This window comes from Bacillus rossius, chromosome 12 (genome assembly GCF_032445375.1).
Source record: "Bacillus rossius redtenbacheri isolate Brsri chromosome 12, Brsri_v3, whole genome shotgun sequence".
Classification (NCBI taxonomy): Eukaryota; Metazoa; Arthropoda; class Insecta; order Phasmatodea; family Bacillidae; genus Bacillus; species Bacillus rossius.
The window spans coordinates 29,347,919-29,364,068 of NC_086339.1; the positions used below are offsets into that span (position 1 = coordinate 29,347,919).

The window sequence follows — 16,150 nt, forward strand, 5'->3', positions numbered from 1 at the left end:
GACCTCAGATTATTTATCATTATAACGAACACATGCAGGGCGCGCCTCGACTGTAGCACTTTTACAGGTGTTGACAATTGGAAATGGCAAATAATTTTTTTTTAGAAGATTATAACGTCCCTGCCCTATGCCAGGAGTGTCCAGCTGACAAGTGTGCTTACTTAAACACGTCTTGCCAGTATCTATTTTAAACTTGAGATCTTGCAGAATGGATTGGGTAGATCCCAAAAGTTTCACACCCTCGATTCCGTTGACATCCTATATAAGTTTGTTATATATTGTTTTAAGAACTACTATATATATTTGTGGCAATGTTACTTTTTCATCTAGAAATAAAATAGGTGCGGTAGAGGTATTAGTTTAATAGTAACAATCATGGCCATCGAGAGGGGAAAAAAGGGGGGGGGGGGGGGGGGGGAAATATCTCTGGGCCCCGGTTGGGTTTCGAGATTTTTTTTTTTTAACATTTGAGTTTACACTGATAGGACACCAATTAAAACTTTCTTGCTAATATAATTATTTGTAAACCTTACGAGTACCACCGTAAGCACATATCACGTTACAGTTATGGCCACGTTTACAGATTTTAGATTATTATTTTTTAACTGTGGAGTTTGAAATAGGGAGGGGACTCACCAAAATTATTTTCCCCTGACTCCTAAGTTTTTTTAGACGGGCCTGGCAGAAATGATTTGGTAAAAACCAGAGACGAACGTAAGAAACAGCATTGTATCATGAGTGGAAAAAAATTTGCGTGCAAATTCACTTCATAAAAATCTATTAAAATTTATTTAAAAAAATGATAACAAGATGAAACAAAATTAACGATGTCTCTTAGACTCTTTTGCTAGTACATACAAGCACAATAAAGATGTAATGTAAATGCCACTTATGCTTTTTTGAACTTTCCGAAAGTGGTGGTTACAGAACAAGAAAATGTATTGCATTGAAAAAGTTTTCCCGATGATTTCTCGTGTTTACTGCGCCACACGATCATCAAGTTGTCGGAAAGCCTTCTTTTCACAGACGAGAGAGCCAAACGCCCGATCGTACATCTACGGTTTTTTTTTGTTCATTGTAAATAAATATGGCGGTGTTGATAAAAGGAAAGATCATAAACAAGGCAACGGTATTAATTTGCAATTGTTTTTAGAGGACAATACCAAATTGAAGAAACGTACTTCATGGATTTGTATATTTTTCATACCGTATTGCCGTGTGTCCGTGAATGTTTATTTTGGACAACTCATGATAACTAATGGTCAATTAGGTTAGGTTAGCTACATTATAAATACTTTAAAACATTGTGGACGGTTGATTTGGTTAGGATAGCTACATTAAAGATACTGTGAAATCATGTAAACTGTTTCCTAGCGCTGGATAGCTACATATTAAAAAGTTATTTGCTAAGCAACCATAAAATGATTTTACAATAATTTTAATGTAGCTATACTTACCTAATATAACCAACCATCCACAATGTTTTAAAGAATTTATAATGTATAGCTAACCTATCCTAATCGACCGCAAAATTTAATGCCACACCAGATACAGTTTTATCTTCATTTACTGAATAATTATTTAAATTACTTCTTACTAATTTTAAGAATGACATATAAGTTAAACCCGCGCATTTGGAGAATAAATGCCCGCGAATTTTTTTTTTCCCCCCCAAATAAATACACCTGTTGTGGTACGGAAAAAAAAAGCGAGCATGAACTTCGGGTGTGGCTCTCTCGTCTGTGAAATGAAGGCTTCCCCAAGTTGTCCCGTGGCCAGCTGACTCTTCGCTAAACTGCACGCAGGCAGCGCCACCGGACAACCAGTGACGTCACACAACAGGTACCGCGCGCCGAAGCCTGCTAGCAGTTCAGAGTTTTTGCGCGACATGGCCGCAGTCTACGTTCACTTAACAAGACAGCAGACGTCTTGAGACCCAGTAAAGTTCAGACGTACATTCAGATAAAAGTTCGGGCAAGAGCTCATAAACAAATATGAAATAAATCACAATAAAGAAATTCCTAGCAAATACCTATATGGTAAAGAGGAGAAACGGGTCGCTGATTCCTCATTTGCAATTGGCCGATACAGGGAATTTTTTTTTGAGAAGGGTAGGGGAGGAAAAAAATTTAAAAAAAAATAAAATTTCAACAGGTTTATTAAACATACTGTTGACACTGACATACGGGGCTACAGTAGTAGCCTTAGGATAGGACAGTAGAAATTGCAGGTGTGGTAACAGCTCACACTGCATCACCTTAAAAAGAACACGCTGTCTCCACTGATATTTTTGCAAATTGTTTCCCAACTACAGAGGAGGAGGAAGAGGGTATACCACCCCTATCCACCCCTGCGTTCGCCACTGTTCAGGTGGGATTTAAAAAACATAGTTAATGGGCAGCAAACAAATTTTTTTTTAAGGTTTCAATGTAAATTTATTCTTAATTATTTTCACTACCTATTATAAGTTATACAAGGTTCATGAGCATCCAGATCGCGACGTCTGAGCACATGTTCTATAACCTGCCTAATTCTTCTACTACCAGCTGCGTTTCTTTCCGTAGAATCATGGCTAAATAGCAGAAGTAACGCACTACGCGGCGGGTGACAACACAGGATTTTTTTCTAGTTTTAATTAAATTGTAATTGAGATTTTTATATAATTTTTAAATTAATAAATTACATGGTTTACTCTCGCCTGGAATCGAACCAAGGACCGAAATCGATTAAGTAACTAAAATTTTGAAGAAAGCAAATTTTTTAAAATTTTAAATTTTTTTTTTTTGGAATTTTTTGGTCGAAATTTAAAGAGTTAATGTTTACGGGCAAGGTCAAAGTTACCCACCAGAGGCTTACTGGAGGCTTGCCACATGGATTTAAGCCTCAATGGGGAATTTGTGTTCTTTCAAAGGCAAAAGTCTTTTTAGACATTCCGAATTTTTGAATTGTTGACGAATAAAAAGGAAATTTTCTCTAAAAAAAAACAGGAATGTTTCCCTTGAAAAAAAGGAAATTTCTAGGATTTTTGAGCAATTTTGAGTTAATTTTGAGGAATTTTAAGGAATTCTGAGTCCAAGATGGCCGCTGTGACGTCACAATCCAAGATGGCGTACTCACCCATTAACACACGAAACGACGTTGCAGCCAGCGAAGCAATGCTTCTAAACACAACGTAAATATCAGAATGCGTGTGGCGTTTTCTGCCTGTGTGAAAATTTATGACATTTCCCTTCGCGAACAGAGAACCAATTGACAAAATCTTGGTTTGACCTCACCGTTGGCGCAGCCAATTTGGGGGACACGTGGGGCGAGCTAGCGCTAACGGCTCGCTAATCGCAACAGCTAACAGCAGTAACCAGTTTCAACCGGTTCGGCAAGTCTCTGCGCACTTGACATTGGGCAGCAGCGTTTCTCAAGTTCACATGGCCAATACGTGCGAAAATTATACGTGTGCAGTTCAAATTTTCTCGTTTTAAATTCTTGTGTTTTCCTAGCAGTCCATCTCGACGTCATGCGGTGCTTGAAAAGTCTGGTACTATGACAGCAGCGATCTCGTGCATATTTTACTTAACAAGAAGTTATGTTTAAGGAGGTTTGTAACTTATTCTCACATGTGTGAAACCATCTCATACTGGTGAAATCCGACAAAAAATAAGTATTATTCCTTCAAAATGATGCTGGTGTTATTGTGCTATGCACACGATCCTCTTTTTTTAAGTTCCTGAGTAAGAAAACAAACATAATGACGTAGCATAGCCCGAGGATACTGAAAAAAAAAGGGTAAAAGAGAACATGAAGGACTCGTACGAAACAAGAATCGAATTGTAATCGAAGCTCCGTACTCTCTAACAATCATCACTCGGGTAATCGCTTAAAATAAACCGTGTCAAACGTGTCACAACCAGTCATCCAACTGTGCTGTACGCAATACTGCTGGTCGCTAGTGCGCATGTTCAACAATAAATGTCTGCCGCCCTCCCCCCCTTTTCCTCGTCTCCTGCTCCAAGCGGATCATTCGAACGCCCACTGCGCTGCGATCGCGCGACCTCTCAGCCAGTGAAGTAAGTTCCTGGATGCGCGCGAAACTCGATTTTTTTTTTTTTTTTTCCCGTTGCTGTTCGAGCCTGTAACTTTGCCAAAGTTTGCGTTTCCGAACGCGTGATTAAGGACTGTAAATATCTTGTTTTGGCATTTCCCGTGCAACCCATACAACTTCCTGCAAACGTGCGCGAGACGTGAAGGAAGGGAGATCCACCACAAGCCACCAGGTAACTGCTATCGCGCCGTTCTGTCACAGAACTCCCCGGCTGTCGAGAGATTCCCCTGTGATCTCGGCCCCAGCAAACCGCTTTTATTTTCACGCCACAAAGAAAACATCCCTTTGTCACCCCCCACAGGCGAGAGAGAGAGAGAGAGAGAGGATGAGAGAGAGAGAGAGAGAGAGAGAGAGAGAGAGAGAGAGAGAGAGAGAGAGAGAGAAAACTGACTCAGAATTATTTCCCAAAGGAGAAGACTTCGGGAACAAAAAACCCTCGCTCGTGTTTGGGAAGTGTTTTGACGACACGAAAGCAGGCGGAGGATGACATCGCTGGCGGAAACAACGGAGAAGAAATGGGGCGGGAGAACGCCTTTTACCCGTTATTAACGTGTCCCAGCCACGTGCAAAGCAACTCTCCTTCCCCAGTGAGCTGGCAAATGGCGGACAGCAGAATTAGCCCCCCTTCAAAGGAGCTGGAAAATTCCACCATCGAGCTCGCAAAAGTAGTTCTGAGAAGGCACGTCGTTAGCTATGTTGTAAATATAATAAATATAATGATGATTGTTTGACCCTTAAAAATCTGTTTTTGATTCGGTGACCAATACATAGACACGGAAATTTCGCGGGTTCTTGTGGTCGCAAGGTAGACTGAAAACCTAATGCCTTTGCATATATTTTTTAATGATTGGATTACAATTATCTCTACACTTCCCTGTACTACTGTGGTCCAGTCAAGTACCAGCTAACAATAGGGTGACCGAATCACGTACACACTCTCCAAAAAAGGTGGAAGATTTCTGCAGTAAAAAAATCAGCCATAAGTGAATACAGTATACATAAAACAATGAATTTCATCCTGACATTAAATGAATCCACGAAATATCCGTGTCCCTACCAAAATAATTTCTCAATATCCGTATGTTTGTTACGGCCATTTGTCACAGCCGTCAACTTTCTAAAACCTGCGTCGACCGTAATGTGTGGATGAGAAGGAAAGTGGAAATGATAAAAGGTGATAATGAAATGAATCGGAAAGAAGATGAGCAAGGGGGATGTAAGTGAATTTATAGAGATCGTCTGTCGTCTTAATTATTATTGATACCCATAAGGCCCTGTGCGGACATCAGAATGCTTGGAGGGGGGGGGGGAGGGGGAAAGAGTTTCTCCACCACTCATCCTTTACCTTTTCAAAGAAAGGAAGGATTAGGAGTCCTTTTTTCTGTGACAACTAACAATAAGAAGAGGAAAAAAAAATAGAGGGATCTCAAAGGCAGCAAATAGCTTTTACTATCACAATAATACTGAAACTCATAGTGTTCACATAGCTTTTGTAACCATACTTCAACATTGAAACCACATAAAAAAAACATCTGAGCTTAACCATGTTTGACATTACCGGGGATAATACTTTAAATTAACGTTTCTTGTCATCGGACATTACGTCTGTATTAGTTCCTGACCACCTCTGTTTCGGCTGACAATGGTCTTAAACTGAATAGTACCTATACAAGCCGTTCGCTTCGCCACCACGAGCAAAGTTAAAGACAGGTCTGTTTTACTAGTTGCTCGCTTGTCACCACGGCACTGTTATTGGTCGTTGCCGCGTGGAACTGTTCAAAAATTAAGCAACGATGTTTCACTTGATCTCAACTTGCAACGAAATCGTCGTCGCGGCGGTGGTTGGGTTGCCGGAACTCTCGCCTCCCGCCGAGGTGATCAGGGTTCGAATCCCGGAGCTCATTGCAAGTTGGTAACGTGGCAGACGTTTCCGTGAGCGTGTGGGGTTTCCTCGAGTGACTATCGTTTACTTCCCCCGCCCCTGACAACTCTGCGAGGGCTCGTTGGTGCGACATGCAGACAACCTCCGAGACTGTGTTGTTGGCTATCGCAAGAGCAGACTGATCCTAGAACTCCCCCAGTCATTTATACTGAACTGTAGGTACCAAAAAAAAAAAATCAAATAATTCACAGTAAAAAGCAAGTATATTGCTAAGTTTTATGAAGAAAAACTATACAAACGGATACTAACAAATTAATCACTGATTTTTTAATTTTAATTTTGGAGTATATTAGTCTGTCTGTTTGTCCGTTACGGCATCACGCAAAAACTCCTTAAAACAACGGGTTATTTGGGTTTTGTAATGGAAAACCGTATCTTCATATATTGTCACGATCCACCTTCAGAGGGGGGAGCAGAATCGTAGCTCTTTACATAGAAACAACTCGCTTGGCATCAACTAGTCTTAACTTCATAAAATACTTTACTGTACCTAGGATCATAGGTTCGTCATCCCGTACAGGATGTCTGGTGAGAGCTGAACTAAGGAGATTTTGCAAAATAACATAATACTAAATTAAAATTATTTTATTCTTAAAGTCAAATAATCAACATCATTCTTGACGAACATTTACATAGCGGGATTACAATTTAAAACAATAATCTCTTTACTTCCTTAACGATTGAACGACCTTACAAGAGAGAGAATGAGAGAACTTCACTAAACACTTCCCTAGTCCTTCCGAATACCTCAAATCATAATTAATACTTAAAATTAAACAAAGATAAGTCCATACTCACATTTTCCGAAAAGCCTTTCTTGATCGATTACTTTAAAAAAATAACGTAGGGGCCTCTCCTGCCCTTAAAATCCGAACGAACATTACATTTTAAAAATTATGACGCGTGACCCCCTGACGAGGGCCATAGCCTCCGCCCGAAAGCTTGACGACTACATTATGACCTAACTTAAATTAAACGACTCGTGGCCTCTGGCGTCGGCCATAGCTTCCGCCCGAAAGCTTGAATTCCTACATCACGAACGAACTAACAACTCGTGACCACAGGTGAGACGCATAGCCTCCGCCTGAGTGAGCCCCGAGTCACCAATCACTTGCGCTTAAATTCGCGCGCCCTGCCGCGCCTAGCATAACAAAAGCTCGTTATTGAAGTCAAATTTACTAAACAACTAACTAGAACATCTGGGAAGACTACCCCCCCCTCTACCCCGATGTGCAGGCCACACCGCGCGGCCTTGTTACGACAGCGCGCCCCAGTAACTGCGGCCCGTGGCTGCGCCAGCGCGCGGCCAAACAAACAAAACAAAATTCTGCAAGCCCGCAGCGCGCCGCGCCGGCCCCGTGCCCCAATTACATGGTCACCGCCACTTGCGCTGACGAGTGAACAGAGCAGCCAGCCCAGAGTCCCGTCAGTAAAGTCCCTAAATTTGATTTCAAACAACCCTGCAAAATTTCAACCCGCGACAATATAATCAAGCGCGACGTAAGAAATTGAGTGTGAATAATACACATACAAAATACCCCCCCCCCTTTTTTTACCCTTTCCAAAAATACACCCGAAAGGGGGGGAAAGGAGGTAAGTTTGTTTGCAAAGAAAAAATATTTTTTTTTTATCTACTGATGCGGGAAGTATGAAATTATGCATTGATGTAAAACAGGTAATGCATAGAATGTCAATCAATTTATTTTGTACAATTTTCGAAATTCTACGGTTAAAGGGGTGAAAAAAAGGAGATGGTTGAATAAGACATTGCAAAAAACAAAAGTGCATGTTAAAAACCAAAATGGAAATGAGTGCCTTATTGGTTGATCTACCCCAACATGCACAGGGTAATTACGTGTTATGATCTGTTTGATTGGATGCAGAATAATGCCGGGAGGAACGACGCAAAAACGCGCGCGGTACGCAGCACTTTGTTCGTGATCGACTGTGACCGCCGGAACGCGCAGGGTAAAGCCACCATCAACCACGACGCCGAAGCGCGTACGAATCGAGAATGGCCGTTATCTGACGCGACTCGTCGGCGGCGATACGAGAGCGTTATTTGTCAGTTGGAATAATTGACCCCCCCCCCCCCCCACCCCTCCCCAACGCTAGCAGTTTCGCGCGGTCTATAAATAACCAGGGGGTTTGCGATCGGGCGATCGCTTCCCCCCCCCCCCCCCCCAAACCACCGCTGTCGTAATTCACACGGGGACGCGGTCTCTCGCGATAGTCCGCCGCGGTCGTAAATAACGGTCGAGGATGTTATCGCACCCCCCCCCCCCCCCCCCCGTCTTCACCCCTCCTACATGGCCGATGCATCGCGATGGCTTGTGATTTGGGGCACAAACACCTCCCCCCCCCCCCCCCCCCCTTACAAACCGTGCAATAAACACAAGCCGCACGCGTATGCACCATTTGAAATTAAAGAAACTCACGTGTTTCACCAACCCCGAGTCAGCCGCTCCAACGGTACCGAACATATCCCGAAAGTTCGCCGCTCGCTAGTGCAATCTAGTGGTAAAGACCAATATATATATATATATATATATATATATATATATATATATATATAAGTATTTGGAAGAATTCATACATTTGAAATATTTTATAGACTAATAAGTGTCTCTTACCTAACCTAAACCAAACTTTCATTTTATTGTTGGAATCACAATAGTGGCAGCCAAATATCGCTATTGTCATCATACAGTTTTTCCTCTCGTAACATCAAATAATAAACTAATTAAATTGTAAAAAAATACCTATGCGTAAACAAATTTGAGAGATTTCACAAATAAATTTATTAAAAAATAAACGCTTAAAATTACAATACCTACCAATGCACCAGTTTAATCATCTTTCGAAAACAAAATACTGACACGCATTTCAGACGCCGCGCCCACGACGCAAAATAAAAAAGAAAATATTCACAATCGAGAAGTCTGTCGCGTCCGCCATTTTTCGCTGACGCCACATACGAGTCGAACGTCAATTGTTACACATCTCTTCACGTCACCACCGTTGCGCTACTATGATTCCGAGGAAAACCTAACCTCGTACGGGGAGGGATTTCGGTAAATACAAATAACGAATTTTTGCTAGTATTTTAAAACTTAAAAGACATGACCTTCATTTCAATTTTACAACAGCAAATTGTTTGAATCGGGTTTAAAGAATTTTATAAAAAGTAGTGTCATAATGCGTTTATTCTAAAAATTTACTAGGGGGTTTGGATTGTTAGGTTAGCATTCGCCACATGTGTCACTTCCTGTATAGTGTGTAGTTTGTTAAAAAAAAAAATTGGTTGTCTGTAAAGTCGGTTTACGGACGATAGTTTAACGTGACAATGTCATAACAAAACATTGATGAAATTATTGCATACTTTTATGAATAAAATTGAATCATTTTTATTGAATTATCACTATTTTGTATGGATAAAAAGAAGGAGTGAAATGAAATCTACAATTTAATTGATAAATTTACTTTTATTTGCTCATTAATTCAAATATGTTTATTACTTTAACGAAGAGATTATTTTAACCATAACTTTTATACATGTTTGCTATTCAACTTCTTCCAATCTGTGTTATTCTGTTGAGGATAGGACCATGATAGGAAAAATAGGAAACGAATGGGAGTTCAAGTTTAATGTGCCTCGAAAAAGTCAAATCGATGGTTGTTCCAATCGAGTGGAAGAGAGATAGATGCGGCGCAAGCGTACAATGAGCGTAACGGGACACTTTTTCGTGCGTGCTGCCGGCGTTCATCGATTTATTAGACGTTGTCACTTCAAAATTTTATTATAACTTTTGGCGTTTGAGGATAGTCTCCCTTATCCTCCTCCCCCAATAACGGCTGTCACTGCTTGTACCAAGAGTATGGAAGTAAACAGATATTCCACTCCCTGATTAAACATAATTCCTTATTTTTTATAAACGGTCACTAATGATTCCAACACTATCAACCACACAGCATTAAATCAAATAAATTTAATTTTTTCCCGAACGAAATAAATCTCTACGTTTCAATAAAACCTCTTTTAATTTGTATTTCCGTGACTTGATATTAATGACATAAAAATTAAGGACTTTTATTGGAGAATTTATTAGAGTGAAGGTGGTGTTAATTGGTTGTCTAAGAGAATGTTAGGTTAACCTAGTTGTTTCACTAAACATAACAATCTTTGGCTCCTAAAGTCGCGATATACCCATCTAATGCAATACATGCAATTTGCTTTATAGAAAGTGGCAGCTACAAATAACGCAAATACGCAAATCGGAATGTATAAATTAGTGCCTTCAAGAATTAACTGATACTTTCAAACACAGATGGGCACACGAGAATTAACACGAATGTTGATATTCAAACATAAAAGTTTCCCGAGGTCTCCCGATTAATTTACACTGAGGTGTTACACACTATTTAATTGTTGTGAATTCTAGTTATTATTTTTAACTCATCGAAAAAACAAGGACTTCAACGTGATGGTGTAACATTTTGTTTATTCGAACCTTTGTTAAAAAAAAATAACTTATGTTAAATGGTTTCCTCAACACTAGAACGTTGTACGAATAATAATAATAATAATAATAAAATAATAATAATAATAATAATAATACTGAGAAAGTTAGGTTACAGTGTGTTCACAAATCACGTTATTGAAAATTATTTATAATTCAGCTCCGAATGTGAATAGCGTTATGGAGTTGGTGCAGACGAGGGAAGCCTACGATTCACTCGTCCTTCTGGACATACCCGAATACTAACGTTCGTGCAACTTCGTGATGTGTGGGAAGCCATCTTTTCGCAGACGAGAGAGCCAAACGCCCGATCGCGCATCTTCGGTTTTTATTTTGTTCATTGTAAATAAATATGGCGGTGTTGATAAAAAAAGGAAAGACCATAAAACAAGGCAAAGGTATTTATTTGTACGCCGCCATATTTTACGTTTGCCGTGTGTCCGTGAATGTTTTTATTTTGGGACAACTCATGATAACTAATGGTCAATTAGGTTAGGTTAGCTACATTATAAATACTTTAAAACATCGTGGACGGTTGATTTGGTTAGGATAGCTACATTAAAGATACTGTGAACTCATGCAAACGGAACACCCGGTCGTGTAGGGGTGACTGCGACACGGGCGGGGGTTGTCAGAGTGTCGGGGTGTCGGGGTGTCGTCCAACCCCCCGCGTGGAGCGACGCGGCCAGTCTGTCTTCATTGTCGCAGGAGCGCTGACGCATTGGCCCCCGCTAGGGTGGGGGCTGGGGGGTCGTTACCACAACGCCGAACGTACAATAACGCCGAAATACCATAACGCCAAATGCCAAAATTGACCCGCAACGCCGACAGGTAGAAAACTGCTGTGTACCACAACGCCGAAACACAGTAACGCCGAAAAAATGTTGCTGCGGGGAGTTGCTGCCACAGGAGCAAAATGAAAAAACAACTGAATGAATGTGCGTGTTTCTTAAATGTATCTTAACGCCGAAATACCACAACCTAGCCTAACCCAACCCAACCCAACCCAACCCAACCCAACCCAACCCAACCTAACCTTAGTGGCAGTCCTGCAATGACATTTTTCGGCGTTAATGTATTTCGGCGTTGTGGTAATTCGGCGTTGTGGTACACAGCAGTTTTCTAGCTGTCGGCATTGTAGTCAATTTGGCATTCGGCGTTATGGTTTTCGGCGTTGTGGTATTTCGGCGTTGTGGTGCGTCCCCGGGCTGGGTGGACCCCTGACCCCTGGCTCCAGGGCCCAGCCCCGTTCATTTATAAATGTTCAACCATAGGCCTATTAATATTTTACAAACTAGAAAAAAAAAAACATATAGAATTTTTTATAAGTAAAGTTAAGGTTGGACTCACAAAATAGTAACCATAATCATACCCTGTATTTTCAGGTTAAATAACATTCTAAAAAGGGCGTAGGTAAGAAATAACCATGCAATTATAATGTAGCACGTGACTGTAAACTTGGGGGGGGGGGGGGGAGGAGGGCCGTCTTCGATCTTGGGTACAGGGGCTCGTAATCGAATGTGCTGAAGCATGGCTGTTGTCGTTGTCTGCGTCGGGAGTTGAAAACTACCGTGCGCCCAGTGGCGTAGCAGGCGGGTGGGGCAGGGATGGCCCCCGCCAGGGGCGCCGGTGCAAGGAGGGGGGGGGGGGGGGGGCGCTGCCGCGACGGTTTCGCGGTTACTGAACGCTTCCCCCCCTCTTTTTTAATCCAAGAGGGGGCGCCATTTTCAATTCTGACCATGGGCGCCAGTCACCTTACCTACGCTACTGTGTGCGCCATAGCCAACTTTGCTCAACACAAGCTATCACTATAGTATCATTCGAGGAGACATTTTTTTTTTCCTTTTTTCGAAAAAAAAAAAAAAAAAGATCACATGCAACCAGTTGCCGAGTTGACGGGTATTCTTTCTGATGTGTCGGAGCTGAAGGCGTAGATGCGGACATGGAATGTGATTGGTTCAGGAGCAGACGGTACGGTCACGTGGAGCGTATCTGTCCGACCGGAGCTGACGAACTTGAAGCTTCCGAGGTCTGGCAGCGCTATCTGCATCTCACGTCATGAAAACAATATTCGCCAATGAGAAGCATTGTGAGTTCAAACATACAAAAAAATTTGCGCGAAATTTGTTTGAAAAACAAACCTTTTTTTGTTGTCATTTCGTCTTGTACGAACGTTGTACGAATCAAAAAAAATAATAATAATACTGAGAAAGTTAAATTACGGTGTGTTCACACGTGTGTACGGTGTGTTTCGTCTTGTATGAACGTTGTACGAATCAAAATAATAATAATAATAATACTGAGAAAGTTAAATTACGGTGTGTTCAGAAATCACGTTATTGAAAATTTGCGCGAAATTTGTTTGAAAACAAACTTTTTTGTTGTTGTCATTTCGTCTTGTTAACCTTTATATGCTTTAAAACTGGATGCCAAGTTACCCCCCCCCCCCCCCCAAAAAAAAAAAATATTATGAACGGGTGTACGCGTGAAACTAACAGTTTTTACCCATGTACTTATTCCGCTAATCTCTATTTTGTCTACAGCTCTCAAGTAAAGCTGGATTTATATCTATGGAAACATATCGTGCTGCCCTCTATGTATTATCACGCGAACCAGCTATATCAGACGCGTGAATTTGGCACGCTGCTACAGGAAACGTCACAGACAGCACCGTCAGACAGATCAGACAGATCAGACAGACGCGACTGCGCGAATATGGCAGGGCCTTTAAACATCTTCCTGGTAAAGTCAGCTCAAAAATGCCGTTCAAAACGTAACCGAATATTCTAAACATAATTTCGCCGGAAAAAAAAATTAATGCCCACGCTGGAGAAAGCTGCGAGAATTCAAACAGCCTCCCATTACATAACGTTTGAGTAGTAACTCAGGCCTACGTCAACATAAAGTTTGATTGACAAGCAAGAGGATTGGCAACGTCCGTCCGCACGCTGTGATCCAGGCAATTTGTCGCCTATTCAAAACCAGGGGACTTCGCTGTTGAGACGTCGTGATTATACAGGCTGCGACGGGGCGTTGACTGTGTGGCTCTTTCTCGAAGCATAGGATCGCCAATTACCCCGCCCACATTCGCGAGTGTATGCACGCAGCAGACAATTTGATGTAATCATTCCGTAGAAACCAACCTCAAGAGTGGAAAACTAATGCGCACTAGCACCAGCTGTTCATCAAGTCTTGAAAGACTGGTTGAAAACACAGCAGCGGGAAGCAGTTTCCCAACTTAATTCGCTTCGAAAAGAACTGGTGTTGATTACGTCGAGTGGATTTTTCCCTCGCGTGGTGTCGCAAGCAAGTTGTTAGTAAAACTCGTTCAATGTAGCATAATTGAAAAAATAAAATAATAAGAGGGAATATTTAATGATGAATTGCGGTATAACCGAAATAACACCGAATTGCACCTAAAATCGTAGAATTAATCAGCATTCAAAGAAAACTTATATCAAATAACAAAATGAAATCTTTCAATACTATAAATTCTATTTATGTAATTTATTTAACATGTTGTACGTACCTGAATATATACACAAAGCAAACAAGACTAAAATTTATTTTGTTTAATCCTGCATCACTTAAAAAAAACCGCTAACCAAATTATATTTTTATAAATAATTCTATCTTACACATGCTTATTACAATTTTATTTATTAATATATATATATATATATATATATACCACAGTCGATATAAAATGTTTTGGTGAAATTAGTATTAGTAAATATTTATGAGTAAACAGAATTAAAAAAAAAACAAAAAAAAAAAAAAACAATATCTCATACTTTGAAAACGAATCTGGCCTAAGAATAAACTATAAAATGTGAACTCTGGGCGTAAGGTATTCATATCACAGCACCAACACAAAATAGAAGGCTTCGGTTCGTCGGGAGTGTGTGGTTCTCGCTACCATGAGGGTGGTGGTGTTCTGGCCCAGTAATCAGTCAGGCAGCGGTGACCTGTGCTCTTGTTGCTGACTGCATTCATTTGCATTTCTAATCGGGACGTTCAGTTCACTTCCCGCCAACGATGAAGAAGTGTTTGGGAACGGAGACACGTGCAGCGAAGCGGTAGGAGCATCGGCTAATGGCGTGACCGTTGAGACGGAAGCGGGAATCATGGCAATCAGAAGGATTGCCCCTCCCCCCCTGGGAAGCTTTTTCACAGACGAGAGAGCCAAACGTCCGATCGGGCATCTTCGGGTTTATTTTTTGTAGGTTAGGTTAGCTACGTTATAAATACTTTAAAACATTGTGGACGGTTGATTTGGTTAGGATAGCTACATTAAAGATACTGTGAAATCATGTAAACGGTTTCCTAGCCCTGGATATAGCTACATATTAAAAACGTTATTTGCTAAGCAACCATAAAATTATTTTACAGTATTTTTAATGTAGCTATACTTACCTAATATAACCAACCATCCCCAATGTTTTAAAGTATTTATAATGTAGCTAACCTATCCTAATCGACAGCAAAATTTAATGCCACACCGGTTTATACAATGAGATAGAACGGAAAAAAAAAACGAGCATGAACTTCGGGGAACTTCGGGTGTGGCTCTCTCGTCTGTGAAATGAAGGCTTTACCTCCCCCCCCCCCCCTCCTTTCAAATTTTTGTCAGCTGCGCTCCATCGCTCGGGCTGTGGCGAGACCATTTGCTGCACTCTTAGAAGCGACGGTACATTCGGCTGACTTTCCATCGAAGAATGCGACTTCAAACAAACTAATGGGTCTTTAAAGTTTCCAGATAACTGGATCTTCATAGAAACCAAGTCTTACATTGACTTCCTATTTATGTGTTCCGTCGAAGAAATTTTTTTTTTTTTAACTTTCCAAGAGAATTCTTGCGAGTTAACGTTCAAAGTTGTGTACTCGCCAGTGCATAACGATGTTCTGTCATAAATTAATTTACGAAGGTCCCTGGAATTTTTTTTAACGTTTTCTTTGGTGAAAATTTTGAATGCAAGTCATTTCACACAAGGGCAAACAAACCATTCGACTGGACAAGGACCGCTATGGATAAGATCGGGTTTATAAACCATGCAAAATACAGAAAATAAAAAGAAAAGACCAACAATAAGGTCTTTATAAGTACTTGTTTCCAAACTAGGTAAAACGCAAAAAAAAAATATATATATATATTTAGGCCATTTTCGCTTTCTATATTCAAAGAGTAGTGTTCCGAAAACTTTTAAAGACACAGACGTCAAGTGCATAGAAAGCTAATTTTTTTGTTGTTGCATACATTATGTTTTCACTTGTTAAATTTTCGCTAAGTGAAAGGTAAATAACACTTTGAAATCAAATTATAGACGTGAAATATCAAAATAAGCCGCAATATTTTTTTTTTTTACGATTTCAAGTTGTTGGGTTGATAACGTCTTTTATGTGATTCTCTTGCGTGGGTTTTGTTTCGTCCCTTGCGTAGTTTGTAGACCCGGCCTAATGGCTAGGTTTTTATGCTGAGCAATTTACTTCGGCAATTGCAATGATTGTTTTTTCTTCTTCGGACGAAGGTTGTTAATGACGAGCGCGGAAGCAGGAACTTCGTTAGTTGGCGACAGAAGCCGCTGGTGTTCT

The 16,150-nt window shown here is 40.7% G+C and overlaps 1 protein-coding gene across 2 annotated transcripts in view; it reads right to left on the minus strand.

Moving 5' to 3' along the window:
- Window positions 1-16,150, minus strand: part of LOC134537782 (ADP-ribosylation factor-like protein 2-binding protein) — a 112,543-nt gene that overhangs the window by 45,960 nt on the left and 50,433 nt on the right. The window lies entirely within an intron of this gene.